Genomic DNA, 14,919 nt, shown 5'->3' on the forward strand with positions numbered 1-14,919 from the left:
GGTAGGCGCTGGTCATATCTGCCCCCACAGTGAAGAGGGAGAACCCATCAGAAGCAGGAAAGGATGGGATAGACGTGCCATGTGGCCTCTGAATGGTGGGAATTAGTTGCTGAGCCCACTGGGCTGAGTTCACATGGCTAGACCCTGCCTTTGATGTCTGAGTCCTGGCCAGGCAGAACCTTCTTTTGCTTGCTTATTTCTGTTCCTCACACCCAGGAGTCTGATCAGGAAGAACATTGTTAAGATTTCATGCACTCAAACATTTATTTGTAAAACTTGACTGAGTGCTGACTGTGTGCAGGCCAGTGCTGGGGAAACAAACACTGATAAAATACAGGAATTGTCTGGAGTTGCCTACACTGTGTAGAGCTGTTTAAACTCAAGACTGCTATTAATCCTACAAAAAAGGATGAGATTTTAAAATACAAAGAAATTATTTGACATGTGTTTGAAATTCAGATGTATATATTAGCTTCCTTGAAAAGGAGCACACCTAGAACAGAGTGTATTTATTGCTCAACAGACAGCACAGTGACACTCATTCCTGCCTGGTTCAGATTGGTCTCTGGATGTAGGCTCTGGGCTGCAGGCTCTGCGCCACCTTCTGTCACCGTATATGGAAGGTTCTTAGAAGCATGTTTCTTCCTGCCTGTTATCAAGCTTGACTTTTGGCATCTGGGTGAATTGACCAAGAGGAATATTCTGATTTTGATATTTTTATCCCTTCTTTCACCATACCCCAGAAATTATTAAATTTTACCAAGAAAGGTAATATTTCTTTTGGACATATGTTCACCTTTTTCTAGAAACATTGTTCTAAATATTTAATCTACAACATGTTTGCTGCAGTTTAAATTTTAATTTCTTAAGTTTGAATTTTCTTTTGAGATGGATCTCATTGTATCCTACAGGCTGGAGCTCAGAGGCACAATCATGTTTCACTGCAGCCTCAAACTCCCAGGCTCAAGTTTTCCTCCCACCTCAGTCTCAGGAGTAGCTGGGACTATGCCTGACTATTTTTTAAATTTTTCATTATAGAGACGGAGTCTTGCCATGTTGCCCAGGATGTTTCTGTTTTTATTGTCTCTCTGGATGGGGACCCCTGAGAAGTAGCAATTCTGAAAGGATTCCCAATCTGGAGCCCCTTCCATCTTTACACGTTTAACTGGAACTGAAGCCCAGAATTGGAAACAAAATGATACCTGCTTGATTAAGGATGCAGTAATACAAATCCCACACTGCTTTCAGGGTGGATTGCTTCAGTGAGAGGTGCATTGCTTACTGGGATTTAGAGAATTCTGGGGCAGACTCAGGCTGGGTGCCACAGCTGCTCTCCAGCCTGCCCAGTCACGGTCAGGTGTTGCCTTATTGACTGATTCCATGTGCCCAGGTCTCTCTACTATGAGAAAATGTTAATACTTTGTAAACTATATGAAATATGTTAATTAAAGTTTTAGTGAATGTATTTTTTCATATGTATAGGTAATGTCATGGAGCATAGACCTGCAGATCATTCACCTCTGCTGAACTGGAGAATGAGCGTCCATGTCAGCAAAATACCTTGTGGCTACGGTCAGAAGCAGCTTGGTTACTAGCTCTCTCTGCCCACCACCTCTGGTCATCTGCTGTGCTAGGAATTCTTCAAGACAGCTGTGACAGTTCCTAATGTTACCTTCCCCTGCTAACCATAGCTCCATTTGCTTTATCTTCAGAGAAGCTTCAGAACTTCGCTGCCATTCATGGCACCACTGCAGGCTGAGCCACCAGTGTATTTTGCCTGAAATATAGTACCCAGCTTCTTTCCTTTGTTCCCCCTAGTCCAACAACCTGAGTGTCTTTCTGGAACTTCAGGCCACCCCATGAGACCCACTGTCTCAGAGACCATCTATGTTAGTCCGTTTTCATGCTGTTATAAAAAATTGCCTGAGACCAGATAATTTATAAAGGAAAGAGGTTTGATTAACTCATGGTTCAGCATGGCTGGGGAGGCCTCAGGAAACTTACAATCATGGCAGAAGGGGAAGCAAAGATGTCCTTCTTCACAGGGTGGCAGGAGAGAGAAGTGTGTAGAGCAAAGCGTGGAAAGCCCCTTATAAAACCATTAGATCTCATGAGAATTCACTCACTATCATGAGAACAGCGTGGGGGAACTGCCACCATGATCTATCACTTCTCATGAGGTCCCTCTCCAATACATGGGGATTACAATTCAGATTATAATTCAAAATGAGATTTTGGTGGTAACACAGAACCAGATATATTGCCATCCAAATTTCTTACAGTGCCTCCAGGCTCCCCAGAGCTCCAACACTGAAGGCTCTGTGGCCCTTCCTCCTACCACTCTCCCCTCATTCATTTTACTTCAAGGAAAGTGGCCTTTCTAAGGTGCCCAGGCATCCTACCACACATGGGCCTCAGGACACTGCCCTGTCCCCTCCCTAGAATCTGCAGGCCCTCCCTTGAGGACTGAGCTGAGTTTTGGCTCGGAGGTGCCTTTCATGACTACCTTATTCAGAATCAAAACCCCACCTCTGCTATCCAACTTGCCTGCATCATTCTTCTCCAGAACATATCCATTATGTAATTTTCTATATGTTTTACTCATTTATTTTGTTTATTGCCTGTTTCCCCTTGCCTGAATGCAGAGCTGCCCAAGGCATTGGAAATCCACCCCTTGCATCAGTGCGGTCTGGATGTGAGACATGGAATCATGGGAGATTATTTTGGAGCTTTAAGATTTAATGGCTGTTGGACTGAGTTTCAGACTTGCATGGGGCCTGTCGCCCCTTTCTTTTGTCTGATTTATCCATTTTGGAAAGGAAATATTTGACCAATACCTATATACCTATATTTCTATCGTGTCTTAAAAGTAACTAACTTGTTTTTGACTTACAGGCTCAGAGGCGGAAGATACTGCTTTGTCTCAGATGAGACGTTGGGCTTTGGACTTTGCAGTCAATGCTGGGGTAAGTTCAGACTTTGGGGGACTGTTGGGAAGGCATGATTGTATTTTGTAATGTTAGAAAAACATGAGATTTGGGAGAGGCCAGGGGTGGAATGAAATGGTTTAGGTTTTGTTGCCACCCAAATTTCATGTCAAATTGTAATCCCTAATGTTGGAGGTGGTGCCTGGTGGGAGGTGATTGGATTGAGTAAGCAGATTTCCCCTTTGATATTGTTCTCATGATAGTGAGTGAATTACCATGGGATCTGCTTGTTTGAGAGTGTGTAGCACCTCCCTGGCTCTGTGTTCTTTGTGTTCCAGCTATGTAAGATTTGCCTGTTTTGCCTTTGCTTTTCTGTCATGACTGAATGTTTCCTGAGGCCCCAGAAGCCATCTTACTTCCTGTGTAGCCTGTAGAACCATGAGCCAATTAAATATCCTTTCTTGATACATTACCTAGTCTTAGGTATTTCTTTGTAGCAGTGTGAGAATGGACTAATACATTCTCCTTCTCAAGAGAGCAAGAGGTCTCATCATCTGGCTTCTTAACCTCATTTCCTTCTCCTAAATCTTCATTGTAAAAACCTTGACCACTGTTGTGCCATCTGTCTTATGTTCCATCTCTACACTCAATCCTCAGCTTCCCCCTTTCTAGTTATCTACAGGCATAGACAGTAAAACTCCATACATCCTAGGGTTGAAATTCTTGTCATTGTTGTGAAGATATTCATAAATACATTGCTGCATACTAGAATTTTGCATAATGGCAAATATGTGGTTGTAGATTTCAGTTGAATATAAAAATTGAAGTGTAAAAAACCCATAAATTCTGAACACAGTTAATAATCATTATAAAAGATCAAAGAGATAAAGCCATCACATTTTAACAGATTTTTAAAGGTGGATTATATAATGTAATCTGTTGATCATTTTTCTCCAATAAATTCCATACTTCTCTATTCTTCCGTTTTCATTCTGCTACGTGACCTTCCTCTTCCCTGCTTTCTCTTGCTTTACTTTCTTCCCCCAGAGTATCTATCATCTTCTGACACTTTATATAATTTACCCACTTATTTTCTGCTCTCTTTCTGCTAGAATGTAAGCTTCCTGAGAACACGGTATTTGCTTGTTTGTTCATTTGTTTTACTTACTGATGTACTCAGATGCCTTGCTGTGTTCCTGGCATGTGAAAAATGTGGTATTTTATAAATATTTGATGAATTAATGAATTAGTTGTCAAAGTGTGCTTGTTCATTATTTACAATAACTCTTTTTGCTTAAGCTAAAGTAATCTCATAAACTTAATCAAATCAAATTAAAAAACATTCTGTGACTTATCAACAACTAGTCTTCTAATACAGGGACTTAAGAGGGTGCCAAAATGCAGAAGCTTCAGATAAGATTTTCTGAAAGGGTTACTTAGATTTTTTTTCTAGTATACTTAATCACAAACTCTTCATGCAAAACACTAAAATATATTGAATAAAATATATTGAAATGTGCAACTTATTTTTTTCCCAGTAAAAAGGTTAATTTAAGCAAGTTTGAGTAATTAAAAAACTGTAGAATATTTTCTAATTAAAAGAACATGCTGCAGAACTTCTTAGATTCCTTCAGTATGTTCATGAAAACGAACATACATGGAATATGATTAAATACTATGAAAAGATTGAATAAGGAAGGAAAAATACGGGAATGAAATAAAAGGTACTCAATATAAGACAAGAACAATTTCAATTAAACTCCAGACACATTTACTGATACCTACTATGTGAAAAGCACTGTGTTCATGCCTGTGGAGAATATACAGGTGGAGAGTGTGAGGCAGAATTAAATAGTCTGTTCTTTAGGTGTCTTGAATCTTAGATGTTGAAATGGCACACACATTTTATGTGAAAGTGCCAAGAGAGGAAACTTCTCAATGTTCATGGCATTAAGAAATTTGTGGATATTTGGGAGACAATCTGAGAGCAAGAACAACAATGATAAATAATTGAAATGAGGATAATATGGCAAAAAATGCTTATTATATTCTACCATGCAGTTTCTGATAAGAAATCTTCTATAATTCTTAACATTGTTTTTCTGTAGTTATGAGTCCTGTTTTCTGGTATCCTTTAAGATTTATTTCTGATTTTCAGCAGTTCGAAGATGATATGTTAAAGTTTGCATGTGTGTCTTATAATTTTTGATTAAAGACTGAACATCATTTGTAGACCACTAAAAACTGAGGTAAATGGTATTGATGCTTGTAAATGGTCCAGTCTTGTCACCTAAGAGGCTTTTAGTATGGGCTATGGAGTCAACCTAGCCAGTAGCTGAGCTGGATTTAGGTTTTGTTGTGGTTCTGGTTAAATTCATTGCACCACCAGTTTCAAATTCCTCTAGTGTTACCCTGTGCTTATGGTGGTGGTTGGTATGCTGAAGGACTTTTCTCAGTGTTTCTTCCCCATCATCAGCTTTTAGTCTTTCCTTTGTACTTATGTCTTTTTTAAAAAATTAATTAATCAATCAATTTTTTAAAAATTTTACTTTAGGTGTATACTGTATCCAGCATTTCTCCCTATGTTATCCCTCCCCACCCTTGTATGTGGGAGAGGAAAGGGTATTATTAGTTTCCCATGGCTGGTGTAACAAGTTACCACAAACTAGTGGCCAACAAAAACAGAAATTTACTCTCCCAGTTCTGGAGACTAGATATGTCAAGGTGTCAGCACAGCCATATTTCTTCCATATCTCTGGGGAAGACCCCTCCATGCCTCTTCTAGCTTCTTATAGCCCCAGGCTTTCCCTGGCCTGTGACAGCATCATTCCAGTCTCTGTCTCCACCTTCATGTGGCTCTCTTCCACGTCTCTGTGTCTTCACAAGATATGCTCCACTCTGTGTCTGCATCCAAATTTTCCTCATCTTAGACAGACACCTGTCATTGGATTAGAGCTCACTTGAATGCAGTAACCTCGAGATCACATCTCCAAAGATCCTATTTCCGAGTGAGGTCACATTCAAATGTACTGGGGTTAGGGCTTAAATATATCTTTTTGGAAGATATGAACATCTCTCTCCATGCTCTGGTCCATGTTTCAGTGATAGACTGTGTCATTTGTTTCTCAGTGCTTGCTAGCCTGGCGATAGAGATAGGGGCTGGGTATCCCTCTGTTGCCCTGGATTAGCCTCAGCCTTAGGTAGGTCCCGTGTCTTGGAGGTCTTTCTCAGTGACTGCAGAAGGTTTTTCATGAAAGAAGTTTTCTTTTTCTCCTTCAGTGATAGAAGATGTCTATTGTATTGGTTTAAGATATTGGACTCAGGAGTCTTTCTTCACTTTTCCCAGGATAGAGGACTTTTTTCTTTTGCTCTTTCCCCAGCAGCAATGGGTCATGATAAATATATTGGCTATGACTTGTTTTTCTCCTCTACTAATGGCATAAAGCATTTTTCCCCCCATAGGAAAGAAACGTCCAGGAGCTACTTTTTGCCTTTTTTTGCAACAGTAAACCAATTTCTCCTCAAGGCTGTACCACTGTAGAGGGTCTTTTTGGTAAAAAATCCTGCCTGAAGCCTTTCTGTGAGCACCTAGTGGAAATATATAAAGAAAAGTGTTTGAGTCAGTGTTACCTCCTCTTGTGTCCATGGCTTCTGGGGGCTCTGTGCTCTGATGCTTGCCCACATACGAAGGTTAGAAACTTTTACAATTTTTGCTGAGTTTTTCCTGTCTGCTAGTGTGGTTTCCAGTATCACTTCTTCCTATGCTCTGCTACAGGTGAGTCCGTGCTCTATCTCATCCGTCCTTGGAGAGCCATGCGGTTCGCTCAATTTTAGGCTACCTACTTGCTCTGTGAACCTAGCTGTCTAATGAGTTAAGAAAATAGTTACATTTTTGAAGTTATCTAACTTTATCTCTTAGCTAGGATGGCAAGAATACTTTCCAGGTTTCTGCATCCTAGGTAGAAGAAAACTCCTTCTTTATGTCATATTTCCAATGGCAAATCTGCACTGATGACTCTGATATACTTTGTCAAAAGAGTAAGCAATTTATACAAAGACAATCTTGAGGTGTTAAAAAATCTTGACAAGCCATTTATATCACATAAAAGTCTAAATATTATCTAGCATTGATTTGGAATTCTGTTTACTATAGATTTCTGATTTGTTGATATTGATTGTATTTTTGATTCATATGAAGCCTCCAGACCCTCTTGTCAGGCTTTTGTAATGGCCCTCAGGAATTGAGAGGGACACACCCTCAGTGAAAAGCTCAGGCACTGGTGTCCCACGAGATCCACGGGTTGGGCTGATCTGCTCCTGCAAATCATCACTGCTGAGAACTGTAGTTTGTAGCTGCTTCTGCAGCAGCTCTTTTGGGCTTACTCTTCTGTGCCATTCCCACGCACACCACCCATGCTGCCTACCCCCTGCTTCCAACTTGATGTTATTATTCTCACATCCAGTCATTTAAAAATAGCTAAAAGTATTTTCTATTTTGCATTCCATTTACACTTATCATTTTTCACTCAAGACTTTGTATGGAGGCACTTGACTTGACAAAAATAAATCTTTATAGCGAAAGGGTGAAATATTCATCTCAGATAAATATTACTGTTCAATATTGCCTGTGATACATTTGTGGTGGCCTACTGGAGTGACACAAATGGAGATAGTGAATAACAAAAGTAACTGCATGGGGTGGAACAGAACAGAGGATTTAAGAGGAATTGAGTATCCTATACATGATACTGAGATGTCTGTAAACAACATGACATTTTTGATAAAAGTTTTCATGTGTTATTGTTTACTTTTGACAAATCAATATATTTTTATTTAAATTGGCTTAAGGCTCATGTGTAAATGAAATGCAGCATATAGATATATAAGTGAATCGGTACATTTATTGCTATTAATTTTGTCAGCTTAGGAGTTTAGAGAATTCATCAGAAATATTAAATTTCACTCAGCAACTTATTTTAATATTCATAGATTCTTTACATCATTTATTCTGTAATAATAATACAGTTTTATTAAAAGCTGAAAGTCTTTCTATTTCAGAAAGGTTTGTCTATCCCAATAGAGTTGTTCAAAAATTTAAGACCCCTCCATATGCTATATACTGTGATGAGTATCACTTAGTCCACATTACGTTCTTTAGATTCAAATGTAAATGACGTGAGTTCAAACCAAATTTTTTGTAAATTTTTCATTTTCTTCAATGGATAAAAGAAAGATTTCTTATGTCACTCTGCAATTCACCTTTTAATATTAGTTTTGTGTGTGTGTGTGTGTGTGTGTGTGTGTGTTTTATATTTTACCTGTTCAAATGAAAACTTTAATATTCACTAGGGTTTTTTTTTTTCCTTTAACCAGTGATATGATTAGGCTTTGTATCCCCACCCATATCTCATCTTGATTTGTAATCCCCATAATCCCCACATGTCATGGGTGGGACCAGGTGGGGGTAATTGCATCATGGAGGGTGGTTTCCCCTGTGCTGTTCTGGTAATAGTGAGTGAGTTCTCACAGGATTCGATGGTTGTATAAGCATCCGGCATTTCCTCTGGGTGCACTTATTCTCTCTCTTGCCACCTTGTGAAGAGGCACCATATGCCATGATTGTAAGTTTCCTGAGGCCTCCCCAGCCATGCAGAACTGTCAGTCAATTAAACCTCTTTTCTTTATAAATTACCTATTCTGGGATATTTCTTCATAGCATTGTGACAATAGACTAATACAACAAGTTTGGCTTTTTAAAATTTATTTAGAATAATTGAATTGACTAATGGTTTCGGATCTGAGAACAAACAGGCAAAAATCATTTTTCAGCTGCTCCTTGGCTCAAAATGTCAGTCATTTAAACTTTCACACAAATATTATACTTTAACCATTTTAAACATCATTGCAGACTAGTTTTGCTCCCCCTACAACCCTTGTTTTCTATTTATCTATGGAATAGTAAAAAAAGAAAAATATTCCAGGACAAGTGATTAAGAACATTATGCATTTTGTCTTCTCTGGTATTGCAGATTTTTAAATCTATTTCCCTAATGCCTCAACATCACCACATGCAAGACGTAAGCACCGGGCCCAGGAGACCAGGTGCACCAATGGGACAAAACTGGACACTGTCACAGCCTTCCCTTCTGTTCTTCCCCTGACTGTGACCCAGTGACTCTCAAACACACCAGTAAAATCCCTCCAAGCCTTTTGCTTCTGTGCTCCACCCTGCCCTGCATTAAATACCCTTATGCATGGGTCCACACTCTCTCAGTTTCCCACCTGCCTGGTCGGGCTCACTCCCTGTAGTTCTTCTTATGTGGCTCCCTTGGTGTTTTGCCCCACCTCTGTCTCTAGGACCATGAGTCTAGTAAGTCCTTAAATTTCATATGTCTCTCTAGAGTTGATTTCACAGCTTTCTTTCCTTAAAGACCTCCCAAAGGCTAACTCCCACATTAATAATTTTTCTCTCTTTAAAGTCATTAGAATATCTGACTATATGCTCTGTCAAGACCCTGACCAGAATAAGTGTTGGGTGACAACTTTACAGTTGTCATCAGTAAGGAATCTAGGAGTGTGTTGATATTCCAGAGAACATCAGCCTAAATATGGCATTTTTCACTAAGAAAGTGCTCACGAGCTTGTATCTAGAGTTTCCTCATTTCTTGGTGAGTTTATAGGTACAAAAGACCCTCAAACACGGGCCAATGACTTCTCATTGATCAGCTTCCTTTAGAGAAGATGGGGTCCATCTCAGTAGGAAATCAAGCAAAGACACTAGTGATAATGTCACCAGGGAGGCTAGAATTAAGTCTTATAGAGAATATTGTATCTCTTCCTGCTCTTGGAGTTGAAAAAATGTAGCAAAATTGGTACTAAGGTTGCAGATTTAACAAGCTCTTTAGTTGGAGGTTGTATTATGTTCCTTTGATTTGTGGATTTGATTGTTTACCGTCTTTGCTGACCAAGTGAGAGTTCTTTGAATGCTGTTTCTGAGAATGGTTCACTGGCTACTTGCATCACTATCTTTTTTGGATTTTGGAAAATTCAGATTCCTTCTTCTTAGTCCAAAGTTACTGAATCAGTTTCTGACGGTATGGCTTGGGAATCTGTGCATTTCATCTGCTTTCCAAATGAGAATATCTTCTTCATATTTTTGGGCTTCTATTCATATATTTTTAAATTAGGACATTAGACTGGAATCTAACTGGAAAGTTCTTATTTTCAGAACTTTCCCCATGTGATGTAGGTACAAGTCAAGGAAGGCCAATATGCCCCAGAAGCTCAAAGGGGCAAATAACAGAATCCATCTTGAAGCCTCTGCTGGGAATACAGACTTACCAGCTCCTTCATGTCAGACTCTGGCTTCCAGAACCATGAGGTAGTAATTTTCTGTTGTTTTAAACCAAGGTTGTGGAAATTTGTGGCAGTGCCACAGGGAGCCAATACACAGTGATTTTCACTGAATATTAAAAGCTAACTTCTGGGGAAATTCTATTTTTATCAATTGGTGGATAATCTGGAGTTAGATTTACCCCTCTGCAATAAAAAATTGGACAGAATTATGAAATAACTGCTTTCAGATATTCAACAACAGTGTGGTGTGATGTCCCTTGAGAGAAAGAAACCAGCAAGATGCTCCTTAGAGCAGAGAGGGTGGTCACAGGTCAGTAACTTTACTGAGCTAAAGACACAGTGACTGGTGGGGAGATGAAACATGCTAAAATTTGCAGGATATGGTACAGAACTGTTGGGAGCTATGCACAGAACCAGCTCCAGGAACATACGTCAGGGACTCTGAGCCTGTGCTGAATGCCAATCTGCCCACGTGGGTGGTGTGGGATTCTGCAGAGCCACGTGAAGAGCAACAGCTGGGGAGCCGGAAGGGGAGTGGCTCTCATATCCCACACAGGGATGGGGCCGGGAGACAGATAAACCTCACTCAGCTGGAGTGAATCACTTTTGAACCCTTTGGCAACCACTTACACAGCAGCAACACCCCAGACGTAGGGCTAAATTGCCCAAAAGTAAGACTACACTAGAACTGACTTTCCTGAATAATTTCAGAGGCTCAATTGGATTTACAATTGTCTGTTAAAATAAAACAAAACAGAACAAAACATAACAACAAACAAATGAGGAAATAAAACATGTCCAAAAGGGAGGAAACCCAATCAAAACACATAGTAATGTAACATTTGCAGTGTCCAGCATCCTATAGAGAGTCATCAGCATGTAAAGGAAACCCAATCCAAACACATAATAATGTAACATTCGCCTTGTCCAGCATCCTATAGAAAGTCATCAGCACGTAAAGAAACCCAATCCAAACACATAATAATGTAACATTCGCCGTGTCCAGCATCCTATAGAACGTCATCAGCACGTAAAGAAACACAATCCAAACACATAATAATGTAACATTCGCAGTGTCCAGCATCCTATAGAAAGTCATCAGCACGTAAAGAAACACAATCCAAACAAATAATAATGTAACATTCGCAGTGTCCTGCATCCTATAGAAAGTCATCAGCATGTAAAGGAAACCCAATTAAAACACATAATAATGTAACATTCGCAGTGTCCAGCATCCTATAGAACGTCATCAGCATGTAAAGGGAACCCAATCCAAACACATAATAACGTCACATTCGCCATGTCCCGCATCCTATAGAAAGCCATCAGCATGTAAAGAAACACAATCCAAACACATAATAATGTAACATTCGCCATGTCCAGCATCCTATAGAAAGTCATCAGCATGTAAAGGAAACCCAATCCAAACACATAATAACGTCACATTCGCCATGTCCAGCATCCTATAGAAAGCCATCGGCACGTAAAGAAACCCAATCCAAACAAATAATAATGTAACATTCGCACTGTCCCGCATCCTATAGAAAGTCATCAGCATGTAAAGGAAACCCAATCCAAACACATAATAATGTAACATTCGCCGTGTCCCGCATCCTATAGAAAGCCATCAGCACATAAAGAAACCCAATCCAAACACATAATAATGTAACATTCGCCTTGTCCAGCATCCTATACAAAGTCATCAGCACGTAAAGAAACACAATCCAAACACATAATAATGTAACATTCGCAGTGTCCCGCATCCTATAGAACGTCATCAGCATGTAAAGGAAACCCAATCCAAACACATAATAACGTCACATTCGCCGTGTCCAGCATCCTATAGAACGTCATCAGCACGTAAAGAAACACAATCCAAACACATAATAATGTAACATTTGCAGTGTCCCGCATCCTATAGAAAGTCATCAGCATGTAAAGGAAACCCAATCCAAACACATAATAATGTCACATTCGCCTTGTCCAGCATCCTATAGAAAGCCATCAGCATGTAAAGAAACCCAATCCAAACACATAAGAATGTAACATTCGCCTTGTCCAGCATCCTATAGAAAGTCATCAGCATGTAAAGAAACACAATCCAAACACATAATAATGTAACATTCGCAGTGTCCCGCATCCTATAGAAAGTCATCAGCATGTAAAGGAAACCCAATCCAAACACATAATAATGTCACATTCGCCGTGTCCAGCATCCTATAGAAAGTCATCAGCACGTAAAGAAACACAATCCAAACACATAATAATGTAACATTTGCAGTGTCCCGCATCCTATAGAAAGTCATCAGCATGTAAAGGAAACCCAATCCAAACACATAATAATGTCACATTCGCCTTGTCCAGCATCCTATAGAAAGTCATCAGCATGTAAAGAAACACAATCCAAACACATAATAATGTAACATTCGCAGTGTCCCGCATCCTATAGAACGTCATCAGCATGTAAAGGAAACCCAATCCAAACACATAATAACGTCACATTCGCCGTGTCCAGCATCCTATAGAACGTCATCAGCACGTAAAGAAACACAATCCAAACACATAATAATGTAACATTTGCAGTGTCCCGCATCCTATAGAAAGTCATCAGCATGTAAAGGAAACCCAATCCAAACACATAATAATGTCACATTCGCCTTGTCCAGCATCCTATAGAAAGCCATCAGCATGTAAAGAAACCCAATCCAAACACATAAGAATGTAACATTCGCCTTGTCCAGCATCCTATAGAAAGTCATCAGCATGTAAAGAAACACAATCCAAACACATAATAATGTAACATTCGCAGTGTCCCGCATCCTATAGAAAGTCATCAGCATGTAAAGGAAACACAATCCAAACACATAATAACGTCACATTCGCCGTGTCCAGCATCCTATAGAAAGTCATCAGCACGTAAAGAAACCCAATCCAAACAAATAATAATGTAACATTCGCAGTGTCCAGCATCCTATAGAAAGTCATCAGCACGTAAAGAAACCCAATCCAAACACATAATAATGTAACATTCGCCATGTCCCGCATCCTATAGAAAGTCATCAGCACGTAAAGAAACACAATCCAAACACATAATAACGTCACATTCGCCGTGTCCAGCATCCTATAGAAAGTCATCAGCATGTAAAGAAACCCAATCCAAACACATAATAATGTAACATTCGCAGTGTCCAGCATCCTATAGAAAGTCATCAGCACGTAAAGAAACCCAATCCAAACACATAATATTGTAACATTCGCAGTGTCCAGCATCCTATAGAAAGCCATCAGCATGTAAAGAAACCCAATCCAAACACATAATAACGTCACATTCGCCGTGTCCAGCATCCTATAGAAAGTCATCAGCACGTAAAGAAACCCAATCCAAACACATAATAATGTAACATTCGCAGTGTCCAGCATCCTATAGAAAGCCATCAGCATGTAAAGAAACCCAATCCAACCACATAATAACGTCACATTCGCCATGTCCCGCATCCTATAGAAAGCCATCAGCACGTAAAGAAACCCAATCCAAACACATAATAATGTAACATTCGCCATGTCCCGCATCCTATAGAAAGTCATCAGCACGTAAAGAAACACAATCCAAACACATAATAACGTCACATTCGCCGTGTCCAGCATCCTATAGAAAGTCATCAGCACGTAAAGAAACCCAATCCAAACACATAATAATGTAACATTCACAGTGTCCAGCATCCTATAGAAAGCCATCAGCATGTAAAGAAACCCAATCCAAACACATAATAACGTCACATTCGCCATGTCCCGCATCCTATAGAAAGCCATCAGCACGTAAAGAAACCCAATCCAAACACATAATAATGTAACATTCGCCATGTCCAGCATCCTATAGAAAGTCATCAGCACGTAAAGAAACACAATCCAAACACATAATAACGTCACATTCGCCGTGTCCAGCATCCTATAGAAAGTCATCAGCACGTAAAGAAACCCAATCCAAACACATAATAACGTCACATTCGCCATGTCCAGCATCCTATAGAAAGTCATCAGCACGTAAAGAAACACAATCCAAACACATAATAATGTAACATTCGCAGTGTCCCGCATCCTATAGAAAGCCATCAGCACGTAAAGAAACCCAATCCAAACACATAATAATGTAACATTCGCCATGTCCCGCATCCTATAGAAAGTCATCAGCACGTAAAGAAACACAATCCAAACACATAATAACGTCACATTCGCCGTGTCCAGCATCCTATAGAAAGTCATCAGCACGTAAAGAAACCCAATCCAAACACATAATAATGTAACATTCGCAGTGTCCAGCATCCTATAGAAAGCCATCAGCATGTAAAGAAACCCAATCCAAACACATAATAACGTAACATTCGCCATGTCCCGCATCCTATAGAAAGTCATCAGCATGTAAAGAAACCCAATCCAAACACATAATAATGTAACATTCGCAGTGTCCAGCATCCTATAGAAAGCCATCAGCATGTAAAGAAACCCAATCCAAACACATAATAACGTCACATTCGCCGTGTCCAGCATCCTATAGAAAGTCATCAGCACGTAAAGAAACCCAATCCAAACACATAATAATGTAACATTCGCCATGTCCAGCATCCTATAGAAAGTCATC

Source organism: Aotus nancymaae, unplaced genomic scaffold (assembly GCF_030222135.1).
Source record: "Aotus nancymaae isolate 86718 unplaced genomic scaffold, 86718_ANA_hifiasm-v0.15.2.pri h1tg000040l, whole genome shotgun sequence".
Lineage (NCBI taxonomy): Eukaryota > Metazoa > Chordata > Mammalia > Primates > Aotidae > Aotus > Aotus nancymaae.